Genomic DNA, 18,118 nt, shown 5'->3' on the forward strand with positions numbered 1-18,118 from the left:
GTATGTGTCCGTGAAGATGCATTCATCTCTGAAATTGTGTGTGCGTGTGCGTGGGTACGTGTGTGGCTACTATTTATGTATTTATAATATATTTATGTATATATTTAATGGCTGCTATTTATTTAGATTTTTTTAGGGCTATATGGATATGGCAATCTCTGAGCAATTTTGGTGAGCTCAGTTTGAAATTTCCTGAATAGTTACTATCAACATATCGGCTCCTTCTTGGAATAAACAACCTGATTGGAAGCAGGTTGGGCAGAAATGTCAGACCACCAACTAGGCTTTCTAACTGAACAGTTTAACATATAAACACATGTCTAACATAAAGCGAGCCATGATGTGTATATTACTGTAGCTTATAGGAGGACCTGACTTTGTTTAGTTAGACTCTGCACTTGTTAATCTTTTAAATAAAAGTAAATGGCTGTTCATGAAACATGAAGTATGCTGATGTTTTTCCCCCCACAGGGAACCCCAGGAAAGCAGGGGATAGCTGGAATCCAGGAAGTCTGGGAGCAAAGCTTTTTTTTTCTCTCAATAATGACACCAGAACACAAACCATTCCTAGCTAATGCTGCCTCCTCTCTTCCTCTTGCTTCATTGAATTTGGCCAAGATGTTCAGTGAAGACTTTGTATAAATAACAGGAAAAAAATGTCCAGTTTGCATGTTGTTTACATGTTAATTTTTATACTTGCTTTTTATTTACATTGCTGTTCTGACAAAGAGATGGTATAATGATGAATTGTTTGAAAGTAGTACTAGAATATTTTTATTCTTTGTTTTGTATCATGGAGCTGGTGACCAGGGCCCCTTAGGACACAATGGCAACAAGGTCATTCTTACCTTCATAATGTGAATAATTTATTCAGTTATGTTTTAGACCATATTTATTTGTAATGTAACAATTATGATATGCATATTATGCTGCGTGATTGGGCACCACCTGGAGATAGAATTTGTTTTTGTTTTTTTACACACCGCCAATGTTACACATTGTTATACTGTAGAGTTGTTATATAATTTATAAATGTCTTACAGTTGTCACTTTCAGTTTTATGTTATTGTTGTTTTTTTAACAGGGCTCAAGAGAACAAAATGTTTCTATTCACAATATCTCAGCTACTCTTTTTAACAGTTAACTGATTAAACTGTGTGTTTACTCTTCTCCACCTTGAAAGTTATGACTTGTTGTTGTTGTAGGGTGAGAAATGTGCAAGAGGAAAAGAGTCATGGTTTATCTTTCTTTCTGGATAAGAAATAAAGACATACCATCCTTGGATCTAACAGGAACATTTATTCAAGCATGCATTTGTACAGAATCCAGGTGTCCAGATAAGATTACTCATGACTCTACTGGCCCAGATTACACATTCTGACACACAGTACAGGAAACATGGAACATTAGGGGGACCACTACCACTATGGTGGTCATTGCAGTAAAGCTACCCAAACATAATATAAGTAAACTGACTTCTAAGTTTCATAAAACCAGATGAAATAGCTATTTGGACTGTTTACAAAGTCTACCTGAACTGTGCCTGTTTTCCTGCTTCATAATTTATAGCACAGCACCAGCCTGCTAATAACAGGCTACATAGACATCAAATGTTATTGCTTCAGAAATGTTTTGTGTATTACATAATTTCATTTTCAGTAACTTTAATCTGGTTAGTGTCTTACTGGTTTAAATTAGTATTTCTTTATATGTTGGGAAATGGAATCAACAAAATTCATTATAAAATATTGTGTTTTGGTGCAAACCAAATAATGACTGCAGGAACAGAGTCATTTGTAGGTCACTTTGGATAAAAGCATCTGCTAAATTAATAAATGTAAATATAAATGCAACAGAGGGTCAAGAGTGGTCAAGAGTGTTAGTGGGAGTAGACAGGATTAGTCAGAATTCATTCGGGAGTAGGACTAAAAGAAATACTCACACACATATCTATTGCACAGTGTCATCAGTAATACTGATACAGGACTGGTTGTAAGATGTTGAGTTTCTTCAGCTGTTGCATGAAGAAAAATTTCTGTGAGCGTTTTTTTTTGTATGTTACTTATTGTTATGATGGTGTTCCCTATATAAAGTGTTGAACAAACAATATTGATAGTTCTTGATTACGAGGGGAAAGTAGAGAATAGGTTCCTAAAAAAAACACACACACAACAACTTTATATTATCAATCAAAAAGTGGGCTGTCATCATAGTCAGCAAGTTTATCAAATGTCACTTAGGCCACTTGTACACAAGACTGATGATAGATTGTCTAACTGATTATATACTGCTTATTGATCTAGCATGTTCCTTACCAGATTTTACTTCTAGTTCATTACAGATCTTTCTGCTTTGTCTTCCCTCCTTTCCCTCCCTATTAGAATGTCTGCATTCTTCTCTTTCACAGCTTTCAGAGTCTTCCAACTTGCACATTTTTTTATTAATTCAGGCTAAAGCTCTGTAGCTTTAACACTTAAGCTAAAGCTTGCAAGTGATTTTTTTTAGTTCACAGTGATGTGCATAGTTGCTGAACATTGCTGCTGATTTGTTTTAATTTACTGTGATGCCTAAATTGCAAATGTTGTAGTACAAAAGAGAATGGTGCAGCATTAAAATAAAAATTAAATACAAGCAATAATACATTCTTTTCATCTTCAACAGGTCTCTGGGATATATGCCCAGTGGTCAGTGTGCAGTCTAAATCTCACTGCTTGAGTTTTCCCATTGCACCTCTATTCACTGAACCATTACATTTATTTCTAGGCAGTTTGCTAAGAGTTTTAATTTCTTTTTTGCTGCGTGCAAATTAAACAACACTGTAGATTATCTGTAAATGTACATAGGAGAAAGATTGTGGGCACAGAGTTTCATATTTGTGCATTATTATTATTATTATTATTATTATTATTATTATTATTATTATTATTATTATTAAGGGGAGTGGATTACCAGGAGAATCAGGACTACAGGGACTTTCTGGAATGAATGGATTAAAAGTATTACCAGTTACTGTCTCATACATACAGTCTTATTCTTATGTGTATCAAACAAATACCTTAAATGCTACTAGTGGCTGATTTTATCAGTACAGGTAGTTAGGCCTTTCTCATCATCACAGGGGGAGTCTGGGAGACCAGGGCTGTTTGGGAGTGCTGGAGACAGAGACGATGATGTTAGTAACTAATTCACAATTAACTTGCTGTGAAAGAAGTTAAACATTTAATAATTTATTCAATTGTCCATGGATTACAATTTTTGAAGCCAGATAATTCAATATTTCTGCTCAATGGCTGTAGCCCAGATGATGACGGTGAGCAAGACAGTTCAGGTAAGAGTTCATTGGTCCAGTATATGTACAGTACCAAGATAAACTTATTTGGTTCAGATGGTGTCAAGTGTGTTTGGTGGCAACCAGGTGAGGAGTACAAAGACAAGTGTGTCTTGCCTACAGTCAAGCATGGTGGTGGGAGTGTCATGATCTGGGGCTGCATGAGTGCTGCCAGCACTGGGGAGCTACAGTTCATTGAGGGAACCATGAATGCCAACATGTACTGTGGCATACTGAAGCAAAGCATGATCAGTATGCAGTATTTCAGCATGATAACGACCCCAAACACACCTCCAAGACGACCACTGCCTTGCTAAAGAAGCTGAGGGTGAAGGTGATGGACTGGCCAAGCATGTCTCCAGACCTAAACTCTATTGAGCATCTGTGGGGCATCCTCAAACGGAAGGTGGAGGAGCACAAGGTCTCTAACATCTACCAGCTCAGTGATGTCATCATGGAGGAGTGGAAGAGGAGTCCAGTGGCAACCTGTGAAGCTCTGGTGAACTCCATGCCCAAGAGGATTAAGGCGGTGCTGGAAAATAATGGTGCCACACAAAATATTGACACTTTGGGCCCAATTTGGACATTTTCACTTAGGGGTGTACTCACTTTTGTTGCCAGCGGTTTAGACATTAATGGCTGTGTGTTGAGTGATTTTGAGGGGACAGCAAATTTACACTGTTACACAAGCTGTACACTCACTACTTTACATTGTAGCAAATTGTCATTTCTTCAGTGCTGTCACCTGAAAAGATATAATCAAATATTTACAAAAATGTGAGGGGTGTACTCACTTTTGTGACATACTGTATGTTACTGCACATGATAGCTTTTTGCTTTGATATGTCTGATTAAAGTTAATATAAAGCATATGAAGCATTACAGTTTGTTTAAGAAGGCACTCACACATCTGGTACATATCCAGTCTTATTCTAAACAACCAAACAGCTATAACCATATCTCTTTTATTTGGGCCCACCATTAGGAAATTCCATCCATCCATCTTCAACCACTTACTCCTTTTCAGGGTCGCAGGGGAACCTGGAGCCTATCCCAGGAAGCATCGGGCACAAGGCGGGGTACACCCTGGACAGGGTGCCAGTCCATCGCAGGGCACAATCACATACACACTCACACACCCATTCATACACTACAGACACTTTAGACACGCCAATCAGCCTACCATGCATGTCTTTGGACTGGGGGAGGAAACCGGGGCACCTGGAGGAAACCCCCACAGCATGGGGAGAACATGCAACCTCCACACACATATGGCCCTGGCGGGAATCAAACCCCGGACCCTGGAGGTGTGAGGAGAACGTGCTAACCACTAAGCCACCGTGCCCATTAGGAAATTATTACATGTAAATAAGAAAATAAATAAATAATAAAAATATTTCACACTATTTATTCAGGCTGGTGACTAAGCATAAACAAGAATTCATGAAAGCAAGTTCTAAGGAAAGCTTCAACTTTTTCCAGAATGCAGATGAGATTAGGCAAAAGACTTAAAAGTCCAATGTTTATGTGATAGTTTGAGCCTTCAGTAATATAAACTAATAAGATCTAGTCTATTAATTAATACACAAAGACGAAATAACTTGTTAAACTAAATATAGTTTACAGTCTTGAGAAAGTAGGATGCCTGCCCATTTGGCTGTTTTAGAACGTTATGCAATTTTCTGGTTTCCTAAGAACTTCCAGTGAACAGCACAGGAAATTCTGGTTTTCCTTCACCCTTTTAGCAGACTCCCCTAAGCTAAACATCTGTGAAGTAATGTCTGCCAGTAGAGGCTTTGGTGGATTTAACTCATTCTAAGCATGCAGAAATAATTTTTCACTTAAAAGTGTTTGGACAGTAATTTGGCATATTTGTCTTAATGGGTTATCTATCTATCTATCTATCTATCTATCTATCTATCTATCTATCTATCTATCTATCTATCTACAGTTACTGTCCACTTTATTAGGCATGCCATATTAATACTGGGTAGGAATACACATTGCTCTCAGAACATTCTCAATTCTTCATGGCATGGATTCCACAAGTTCTTGGAAACATTTCTGTGAGCATACAGTGGTGCTTGAAAGTTTGTGAACCCTTTAGAATGTTTTATATATCTGCATAAATATGACCAAAAACAACATCAGATTTTCACATAAGTCCTAAAAGAAGAATAGATCCCAATTAAACAAATGAGACAAAAAAAATTATGCTTAGTCATTTATTTATTGAGGAAAATTATCCAATATTGCATATCTGTAAGTGGCAAAAGTATGTGAACCTGTAGGAGTTAATTTGAACGTGAAATTAGAGTCAGGTGTTTTCAATCAATGGGATGACAATCAGGTGTGAGTGGGCAACTATTATATTTAAAGAACAGGGATCTATCAAAGTCTGACCTTCACAACAAATATTTGTGGAAATGTATCATGGCACAAACAAAGGAGATTTCTGAGGGCCTCAGAAAGAGTTGTTGATGCTCATCAGGCTTGAAAAGGTTATGAAACCATCTCTAAAGAATTTGGACTCCAACAATCCACAATTAGACAGATTGTGTACAAATGGAGGAAATTCAAGACCATTGATACCCTCCCCAGGAGTGGTTGACCAACAAGATCACTCCAAGAGGAAGACATGTAATGGTCAGGAACCCAAGGTAACTTAAAAGCAACTAAAGGCCTCTCTCACATAATGTTATGTGAGAGAGGCCTTTAGTTGCTAGTGGCTAATGTTAATGTTCATCACCAGGAGAACACTGAACAAAAATGTTGTGCATGGCAGTGTTACAAGGAGAAAGCCACTGCTCTCCAAAAAGAACATTGCTGCCCATCTTCAGTTTGCTAAAGATCACATGCACAAGCCAGAAGGCTATAGGAATATTTCTGGATGGGTGATAACAAAATAGAACTTTTGGTTTAAATGAGAAGTGATATGCTTGGAAAAAGGAAAACACTGCATAAGAACCTCAACCCATCGGGATCTTAATACAATAGAAATGCTGTGGAAAGATCTGAAGCAAGCAGTGTATGTGAGGAAACCCACCACAATCCCAGAGTTGAAGCTGTTCTGTACTGAGGAATGGGCTAAAATTCCTCCAAGCCAATGTGCAGGACTGATCAACAATTACTGGAAACATCTGGAAAATCTGATGCTGTTTTAGGTCAAATCTTTGCAGATATATGAAAAATTCTAAAGGGTTCACAAAATTTCAAGCACCACTGTATACATGGGAAGTGTAGACTGCTGGAGCTGCAACTTCCCTGAGTCCCTGTAACAAAGAGGTCACAATTTTTCATTCAGTTGCCAACTGCCCCTACTTAAAGCATCTTCTCATGTGCCTACCTTTGATATTATGGGTTGTATTGACATGATTGTATCACATAATTGCTACAGAAGTGTTGGTTGCACAAATGTTGCTAATGTCCTGTTCTAGCACATGCCAAATTTGTTCTATTGGATGATGATGATAATAATAATAATAATAATAATAATAATAATAATAATAATAATAATAATATTCAATCTGTCTGTCTATCAAACTATCTACTGATCTATCTACTAATAGATATATCTCCAAAAAATGCGAAACCTTAAGAATATTGTATTATGCCTTTAGGGAATTGGTCCCCATATCAAATTCCATTTACATATGAGTAATCGTTCTCACAGCAGCACAGAGTGTTGTATAATCAGAGGATCCTTTGATGTCTGAGTTATGCAGAATATAAGGTGTATCATTTTTCCTTAATGTTTGGGAACTTACAAATGGTCAGACCACCTGTTAATAAAAAGTGAGGTCAAATTACCCTTGACTTTTGTAACAGCTACAGTGAGTATTTCCTAGTCCGTTTTGTGAAAGCAAAACCAGTCCATGTGAGTTCTTGCCTATTTGAGTCTGTATTTTAAGCATTGTCATTAAATAATAAGAGCCATATCAGTGGTTGCTGAACGGCTGTTACAGTAGTGGGAAATGTTGTTGTGTGTTCCAAATCACTTCTTGTAACAGTATGACTATCCATCTCCTGCTCTCTGTACAGCATCCAACAAAGAGTATAAACATATTTGAATTCAGTGTTCTTTCTTGCACAGGGACTTTTTGGCAGCACAGGGCTTATTGGCATGCCAGTATGTATTCTTGGCTGTGGGAGGAAATCTTTAAAACAGAAGAGCAAATTATTTTTGGATGTTTTCTCGACATATTGAATTAATAGAAAAGGAACTTCATAGTAGTGTTTGTTTGATGGATCCTGTCAAAACATTTAACTTAATTTAGTAATTTCTCTGGGTCTGAGAGGAGACAAAGAGCTAAGGGGACCTACAGGACTCTTTGATGTCCAGGGTGAGAAGGTAAAGCAGCTCTGTGCACTACACTCCCAATATGGAAGTGTTACATTTTCATTGCAGGTTTTTAACACTGCTGGCTTTACTCTCACACACCCTAGGGCAGTGTGGGCCCAGGAACTCAGGGACATAAGGGTCTGGCTGAGGAAGTGGGCTCAGCAGTAATTCCTCCATTCAGAGTATTTGGTTTCCTTTGATATCCCTTTGATATTTTATCATCACGATTCTTCTTTCTGTCTCATGGCAGGGTCTAAGCAGAGTCTCTGGTCTGAAAGGTCATAAAGGAGAGCCATTCAAACCCAAACTTGAGGTGAAACAAGGCCTTTTTTTTGTTTTGTTTTTTTTGTTTTTCTTTTAACTTCTCTCTCTAAACATGGTTCTGGCTTATTATGCATGGGCTGCATTTTTGTTCTGTGAGAATTTAGGAATGGTTGATTAAAGGTTGATAAAATCAAATAAAATGATCAAACTGATGATTATTTGTGTGTATGTGTGTGTGTGTGTGTGTGTGTGTGTGTATGAAATTTCTTAATAGCCTGACAACAAAACTATTACACAGACCCACCCCCACACACACACACACACACACACACAGGCAGCTGCATTTGTGATTTCTATCTTTTTAAGTGTTTCATATCCATAATGTTTACCCAACACGGTAAACAGACATGCTGTAGCTCTGTCATGTATCTTTTTAATTATTTTGTACTTCAATGGGGCAATTTAGTTTCTTTTTCAAACCTTTTCTGTTGTATTTCCATTTGCATATTTTATAAAAGTCAATCCACACTTATAATTTATTTCCTGATACCTTTTCACAGTCCAAATCTGACAAATCACAGAATAAAATTTCTCCAAGTAACTGTAGTAACACACTCTTTTCTCCCCACACACTTTTTCTGCCACCTATCTTTTTTATTCTTTATATAATATTTTTTGAATATATTTTTTTTATCTGCTTGTATGCAAGTAATGGTCAATGGGCAGTTGTTAAAAACATTTCACTGCATGCCATATTGTGTATGGTTGTGTGTGACCAATAAAATTTGTATTTGAATTTATAATTGCCACTGTATGCGTTTTCATGTGCCTTATCTGTTTCCACTGTCTACACTGTACTGTGTTAAAGGTTCACGAAGACTAGGGGGATCTCCTGGAGGCCAGGACCAGCAGTAGTCATTAGTGGATCCCATGAGTTGTGAGTTATTTCAGCATATTTATTAGTTTGCTATGTTTCACCCACTCATGTTCAGGGTGTAGGGTTTGTTATGGTCATTCAGGGGAAGGTGTTAAGATGCATGAAAGATTGTAATGTTCACATTTCATTTAATTAAATATGTTCATAAAAAAGTTCATCCAAATATTGCATATGAGCTAACGCCACCATAGATATTATTGTTTTTCAGTCATGCAGACTATAGGCAATACATTCATACTAAGACATATATTCTGTATGATCTACAACAATGACATATCTAAAAGTGAAAATAAAAACTTTTAATATTTGTAGTCTTGTAATCTTGCATCATTCTTCACATTATATTTGTTTCTGCCACCGATTTAAAATATTTCCTTCTCCAATAACTAGGGTGAGGTTGAAGCTAATGGACTGGGAGGACCTGGATATCCAGGTCTTCAGGTGTGCACCATTCTATTTATATCATATTTAGAACATGTTGTGTAATCACATTGATGATTATAATACCTTTTAAATAATTCTGCTTATAATAATCATAGAGAAACAAATAAAAAATAGAATAGAACATGCATCGGTACCTAAACCCTCAATGAGCAAGCCAAGCTTTGCAATTCCAAGGAAAACTTCTTGGAACTATGATACTCCTTGGAGAAACCATGAGAGAAACAAAGTTGCAGAGAAAATATAACCTCTTCCTATTTTGGACAGCAATGCGAACCATACACAATTTTTTTAATATATATATATATATATATATATATATATATATATATATATATATATATATATATATATATATAATATGCAGTATATAAATATGCAGTATATAAATATGCAGTATATAAATATGCAGTATATGGTAATGGTTAGTGATAAGGATATATTAGTTATTACCATAATCATTACATTAACAGCAGACAAACTGCAGGTGAAGGAGTCATGCATGCAGTTATGTTTTTTCATTAATCTAGTGGTGTAGCAACATGCAGAAAGACATTTTTAGAATTATGTGCACCCACTATCCAAAAACAGCAAGCAATCTTTCCAGGAACTACTTGGTTCAAGTGAAAGTGTGGGGTTGGGGGCAAGACTCAGGAGGAGTAGCAGATGTTTGTTTTCTGACAATTGAATCCTTCAGTAAAGTTGTATAGAAAGTCTTTGAGAATTAAAAAGCACACATGTGCCTCTTCATCAATTGTTCAGTACTGGACTACACATTGTACCCTGTATAACTGTATGTGGCAAATAAAACCATTGAAGTTTGTGCAGTGAAGTAACTTAAGTTTAATTTGCAATGTAGTAGACAACAAGGTATAACAAGCTTTGAACATGGCACATTTATTTAATTGTTTAAAAACAAAAAAACTTTCGTTGATCTCATTAAATTATTTCGAAATTACAGAAATAATGTATAAGTAGCTTATATATATATATATATATATATATATATATATATATATATATATATAAGTTGTATTGTATATAACTATTTTTAAGTTTTTTTTTTTTTTTTTAAGTATTTAACTATTTATGGATCCAAATTTAAGAGGACTAGCTGGAGTAAAGGTTAGCACCCTATTTTATAATGCTATAATCCTACTAATTCCCTGTTGTACCTTTTTGTTTAATCATTTGGAGTCTGTGTTGGTGCATGTGCTAGACAAACTGCTTTGACATTTTATACTAAAAATTACTTTAGTATTTCTACATAAACCTCCTTCCTCAGTATGCCATCTGTTTTCTGAAGTAAACCGGTCTCATTTCCAAGCACTTCCAACGAAATCCCTCCTGGGTATTACTGCATTCTCTATTACATTATGGCCTTATTCTTTGTAATTCTTGAGGAAAAGGAGGAGTTTGTTTTCATTGAAACATTTTGACATCTGTAAAAAAGTTAGATAAGTGTAGTTTAAAATGCACTCAGTTTAGTACATGGACAAAGGAGCTGCTTTTTAGGTCATCAGTACATTTTACTCATTTGCTTACTGCAAAGCTACTTTTAATATTAATCTCAAATTGTCTGTATTATACCAAATTATTTAAGTTTTGATTATTGCAGATTTTATATACCATGCAATAAAATCAAATTCTATCAATGCTATTTTAATTACTCACATGATTTAATGTTAATCATGTCTATATTTTATTGACCAGATTCTCAAACTGCTACACCCCAGAACACATCTGCCAAACAGTCATCTTAAAATGATGTTTGGAGTTGTACATTAAACAGGAAAGTCGTTTTATTGTGCCAGCAGCTGAAACTGAAAACTAAACTTCTGATCTATTGTCACATATTCATCTTTTGATCTCAAACCCAAATGTTTTCATTATGTTTTAATAACGCCAAATCTTAATTAATCAATGGGCTTATGGGCTATTTCATGCTTCTTTTATTTATTTATTTATTTATTTATTTATTTATTTATTTATTTAATTTTATTTTTTTCAAGACTGCTTAATTTGTTCTGTCTAGCACTATAGTTATACATAATCATGATGGCAATTTCCAGTACATGTATAAAGCTTAACAGTGATATGTTTCAAATATAAGGATTTTGATTAAATGCCACATGTGATGATGACAAACCAGTCTTAATCTCCAGAGGGCTGAGGCTAAAAGAGATTCATGTTCTCCACTAAATCACTGGCTGTTGCACATTTAAGAACAGCAGCCCAATCCTCCACTGGTGTATTGGAGCTCCTTAAGTGTGAAGATAAACTACAATGGCCTGACTGTTACAGTTTCATATAATGATTCAAAAGACATGGGACCAACTTTGGTATTGGTGTATAATTTATACACAGTATCAGTGGTGTTTTGTGGTAAAAAATTTCACGATAGCGTGAAAAATATAAGCATCAGTGCATCTCTACTAACAACAAATGTGGGCGTGCGCAATGAGCTGGGCCCCTAGGACAATCTGAAGTAAGCCAATTAGAGAGCAGCCTCAAGTCACCTGCTTTTCAAAAGTAAAAGGACCTACATACACACACATTTGGCGGGCACCCTGCACACAGATACTATATGATAGAAATACAATGTTGATTTTTAAAATTGCAGAGAAGACCGGGACAGTTTTGACAGGCCATTGTACATGAATGTACATGAATGGCAGCGCTGATGTTTGCAGTTATGTCTGGAGTGAGGAAGCAGGATGACACATCATTTACTTTTCCTTTCTGTGTTTTTTGCCACTCTGTAAAAAGATTGTTGAATCTGTTAGCACAATCGATCGTACAACAGCTTTTCCACCATCTTAGATTTGTTTTTTCTGTGTTTTCACAGAATTCAAAGCTGATACTCAGTCTTTTTGCCACTCAGTGGGAATGACCACAGCGAGTGCGGCTACAGTGATGTCACATGCATACCCTCTATTGGTTAATTCATACTGTCTCAGCTGTTTTGTGTTACCACCTTTGATTATGTTAATTATTTAAACCCCTCATGTGTCTTTGTTCAAGATGAAGTATTGTGTGTCTGTATTTAGCTGCCAGAACCGTACCAAGCCTTTTGATCCGCGGTCACTGATTTGTGGTTTTTGATCCTGTTTAGTTCTCATGTTTATTTATTCTTGTCTCTCCTAGTTCATCCTGTTTTCAGGTCGCCTGGCCTTTTGCTTGTTTATGACTGTTTGTGCTACACGTTTTGGATTTGTCTTCCTGCCTCTTAATAAAGCTCTTAACTGCAATTGCGTCTGTCTCTAACCCCATTACATGACCATGAAGACTAAACACTAATGTACACCACATGTGATTACTCTATATAAGGTCTTCTATAGTCTGTACGCTGTCTGCTTTTAGGTCTGATGTTAATGGAAGCCTTTGCACTGGGTGTGTTACGACTTCAGAGGACTGCCTAAAAAGTGACACTGGACTGCCTTGTGACTGTGGCAATTATGTAATTTCATTTTAAGTATTTAGAGGAATAAAGTACTTATTCAATGTCTTTAAAGTTATAAGCATAGTAAGGGATCTTAACAAATGGTTGATTGAAGAATCATACATGCAGTCAGACTGACTGTGATTGCAATAATTCAATTTGGGTACTTCTATTTGATAGATATGACATTAGTAACATCAGCAAGACTAACTTGTGCATTTGATGGTCCTTCTGTACCATTTGTCAAGTTTCATTGCAGATAATTGAGGCTTTATTTTATGAACATTTTCTCTGAAAGTATGTTGCTTTAACACATGTATATCACTCTTCTGTTCTCAGGAATGTGAATTCTTGAAACAATTCACAAACTTTGCTGTAAGTGTTCATAAAACATACCTAGGAAGCATTATTTTTCAGCTTACTCTATTTCAAAACAAGGTTATAGGTCAGACTTTCACGGCAATCTTAAAAACATTCCGAATTATTAATAATTTTATTTCCTTCATTTTCTTTATTAAATACCTTAATTAACCAGTTAATGCTGTTTTAACACATCATGAGTAGTACATTTAGAGCCAAAGCATATACAGGTTGGTCAAACTTTTCATAAAGATTATTAACACAGGTTGACACAGATTGTGTCTTGCTTACACAAAAATGCAATCCTGTACACCTGATATTGATCCACACTGCTTAGGTTTTTAAATCTATGTACATTATTCACAGATTGCACCTTGCGTATTCATCATGCCTGTATCATGCACGACTTTCTAGACAGCATCTACAGTATTAATGTGGTGAATATGCAGTGAAATGTGTCATGGTTGTTGGGTTTCAGATGAAAATGTGGCTTGCAATTCTATCATTAAAATATTTATTAATAAAAAAATTAGACATTCAAAATTTACATTTTAGAGTGAACTTCTTGCTGACTAGAATTCACGTTCTCATTTCAGCATGCTGTGGTAAGTCTTACAAACTTAAAAATGGTGGTGAACATTTGTTGTTAAAAATGATAAACCCACATGAAGGCCAGAGAGCTGTCTATGGGAGAAAAGCAAGACATTTTGAAGCTGAGAAAGGAGGTAAAAATCAATCAGAGCCATTGCACAAACATTGTGCATAGCCAATACAACAATTTGGAATGTCCTGAAAAAGAAAGTAACCACTGGTGTACTGAGCAACCAGACATGGAACCACAAGGTGCAAACCACTCATGAGGAGTAAGATTCAGAAAGCCAGATTGGAATTTGCAAAAAAATACAGAGATGAGCCACAAAGTTCTGGAACCAAATCAACCTCTACCAAAGTGCTGGAAAGGCCAAAGTGTGGAGAAAGAAAGGATCTGCTCATGATCCAAAACATAGATGCTCATCAGTCAAGCATGGTGGAGGTAGTTAGTGCCTTGCATGGCAGCTTGAGGTACAGACTAATTAAGTTATCATTAAATATATAATAAGGCATAGGTCAACATATAGAAATAAAAATCTAACTCCAAATAGAATTTATGTAGTATAGAGGAATGTTAAATCTTGACATATTTTGTCTGAGATCACTATTTTTATTTGATATCATTGTTTGAGATAAAATATACTGGTGGAACTCCATTGCTGTTTTATTATGTGTCCTATTTGTGGGTTGTGGGGGAAAGTGAAAGCGTTGACAGCTGTTTTACTGTATGAATCAAGATTTGTGGAATAGAAGAACATGCTCTTATAATACCTGCCAAATGAAAATAAAACTAAGTCCTTGACTCTGTTTTTGATTTCAGCATCATAAATCATGCAGGGCTTTCTGGCCTTGCTTCCCAATTAGACTGTTTCCTGACAATCCACTCAAAATGATTAATTTGAGGTATTTTCATTATCCTGTTTATGGCTTTATTTTGGTTGTGGAGCAACTGGACGGACACACACATACACACACACACACACACACACACACACACACACACACACACACACACACAATTTAGAGTAGCTAATCCACCCACTGTCATGTTTTTGGAAGATGGAAGAAAACTGGAGAACATGCTCAGAACACACTCCACACAGACAGTAAGCTGAGCTAAATTATGGTAGGGCTGCAACTAACGATTACAAATATAAACTTCAGACTAAAATTGTACATTAGCACAACTGTTTGTCCAATTATATATATACATTAGGGGAAATAAGTATTGGACACGTCAACATTTTTTTCAGTAAATATATTTCCAATGAGGCTATTACCATTAAATTTTCACCAGACATCAGTATTAACAATGGAAATATAAATTTTTACAACATTAAAGTCCATAAATAAAGTTATGTGTAATAAAGTTACATATACATTTGTAAAAGTTGCATCTCCGGTGTCACTGTCCCTCATGTATGTTTTTCTTTTGCGTTCAATTGTGGTCTCGCATTGGAGTATGGGAAATAGTGCATTGACAAGTGTACATTGGATGTGCACTCAAAATCAGAGTGCATTGTGGGTATAAATGAGTGAACCAATGTAGGGAATGAAGTAGGGTGTTTCTCATTTTTTATTTGTGCATCCTCATTTCCTTTCCTTGATTCTTTTCCTTGCATTTTAGCTCCAAACCAATAGGATGTGAGGGAAGGATGCAAGGATGAGATGCGAGGAGAAAGGAACTGAAGCAAGTCAAATGGAATAGCCTCACGCTCTCAAGCATAAATTCAACATGACATCAAGTAATGATGTCTTTGCTCAGCTGGATTACCTCACTTCACTGCTCTGCCGTTATATTTATTTTTTTGATGTGATGTTAAGTTATTGGAGTTTGGTTAATAACAACAGTCTTAATAAAGAAAATGCACTGATAGTATGTGAAATGTCTGGGTTAATCAACAGTGAATTAATAAACAATATATAGAGTATCAAATCTTTTGTGCAGCTTTGCATATCCAAACATACAAGGATCAATACATTACAATACTCATTGTAGGTATATTATTATTTAATTTTATTTTACACAAAATTCAATCACATCATCGAAGGACTTTTTGTTTGAGATTGTGGCAGATGTAAAGGAGGAGGAGAATTTATTCATGCATCAGGTTTTTCTACAAGAAACACTTCTGGACATCGCTCCTAGCTCCTCTGGAAGCACCTCACCTCCTCGCAGTGCAATTAGAGAATTGATATATCCTTCAAGATGGTTGAGGTTGATTGATTTCCGGGTCATGGGCTGGAGGACAGAGGAGCGAGGAAATGAGTAAGCATCAATTTGAGTATTGAGAAGCACCCCTCATGGTCCATTTGAGAAGATACTACCCTTCTAAAATTCATACACTAGATGACAGAGCGCATAGTGCATATTGTAAGTGTATAGTACATCATTTGGGACAAAACTTTAGTATTTACTCTCTGATGCGTGTTTTCGGAACATATGTAATGCAATGGGTAAATGTACCCCGTACCGCCCGCAGACCAACTAATCGATAATGAGATTCATTTACAATGATTTTCATTATCGATTATTATCGATTAGATTTGCAGCTCTATTCAAAATTGAATTGGGGACCCTGGAGCTGTGAGGCGGCCAAGCATGCCACCCAAAATCATCACTTATAAATGGCATAAACTTTCATTCTTAGGCCTCCTCATGAAGTGCACACATTGTTGGACTTTCTAAAGCGTACTCATGTATAGTTCCTATCAAGTCATCTTGATTCTCAATTGCTTCAAGCCAGTAGTTGAGAATGATGTGCTGCTTGGTTTTTGAGCTACTCCCTGATGATACATCACTAGCAGTATTCATTCCATAGAAATAGGTGTTGTCTATGACCTTAATGTCTTTTGCTTACATGGGTGCAGTCATGCATGAACAAGGTGTATCATATGGAACTGAGCACACAATATTTCAAGAAGTATAGAGGAAGTGTGCACAACAATCGTGATGCATACGTGAAAGGAAGTCTTGAATTAAATTATTCCAAATTAATCATAAGTCATACTGTCATTATGCAAATAGGTTCATATTTGTGTTAAATGTTGAACTCAAACAAAAAGCTTGGCCTTTAGAGCAGTGTGGAGAACAATGTATGTATGGCTGGGATTTTATTTTATTTTGTTATTGTTATAATCCTTTGTTTCATGTGAAGTCACAAAAATGTGTGTACTTTCCTGTCCACCATTTTGAATCCCTACACAAATACTGACTCTCTGTGTGAAGACTGCCACACTGTGGTATATATGGATGTTCTGTTTATATTCCCTATAAACCAAGTGAACTAAATATTGTTCAAGGTTGGAAAAGTTGTCACGAATCAGGGCCAAAAAAACTCAGATATTATATGAAGAAAGGCACAGATTATGGAAGGCTGCTGTTAATCATAAGGATATCACAACTGAAGAGAAGTGGGATGGAATGATCATTCAAAACACTTTGCTCTTTCATGACACAATTAAAATGTTGTGTGTACTTTGCTGTACAAATTTACAGGTTAATTTCTGAACTACCAATCCTTCATTATATTACCCTTCCCAGCTAATGGTTCATAATGGTAAATTAAATTAAATTCTTAGACTATAGTGGTACTCTATTATAATTGCTCTTTTAGTCTGTGGTGGCCTGTATTATTTCCCATATGACTGTCCCTGACTGCATAAAGTTTGAGACCGGTTTATTGCTTTTCACTGCCTAATAAATACAGCTTTTATCTCGATTGGTCTTACACATCTTCATTATTCATTCATCTTCATGATTTAGAAATTGCTCATATTGTCTTTATAAATACACTGAAATAATAACATTTCCTGATATAGGTCTTAGACACATCAATGTGTGTTCATTATTATTGCTGTGATGCTGAGAATATACAGTCTAGATAAACTGTATCTGCTTGGTTGAGTCAAACTGTAGTCTATAATACCTTAGCCATTTTGATCAGCAATAAGTAAGTGTAAATGTGTGTGTGTGTGTGTGTGTGCTGTATGGGTGTTAGTGTGTTCGACTTTATTACATTACTTTCCTTACTTTGAGATTGCATTCTGGACCTTTGACCTTTGAATCTTATCATTTAGAGACTGACAGTTTGGGTTTAAACAATTCCTCATCTAATAATCCTCCACTTAGTGCTTCACTAAGTGGTTAAATGACCACGAAACTGAACGTAAAATGTTTTTTTATTCATTGTAAAAGAAATATCAAACGCATTCTGTGTCGCAGGTAAATAACAAACACGTTTACACACAAATTATAGTCAAGCCTGTAGCAGCGTGGATTTCCCCATGACGTCGCACATTTTAGTAAATGACACGCTATGGTTAAATCCCAAATAGCTCCCTGTTTATATCTATAGTGCGTGACATAGTGCGTACAAACCTATTGTTCGTTCCCTATGTAGTGCACTTATA

This window comes from Ictalurus punctatus, chromosome 1 (assembly GCF_001660625.3).
Source record: "Ictalurus punctatus breed USDA103 chromosome 1, Coco_2.0, whole genome shotgun sequence".
Lineage (NCBI taxonomy): Eukaryota > Metazoa > Chordata > Actinopteri > Siluriformes > Ictaluridae > Ictalurus > Ictalurus punctatus.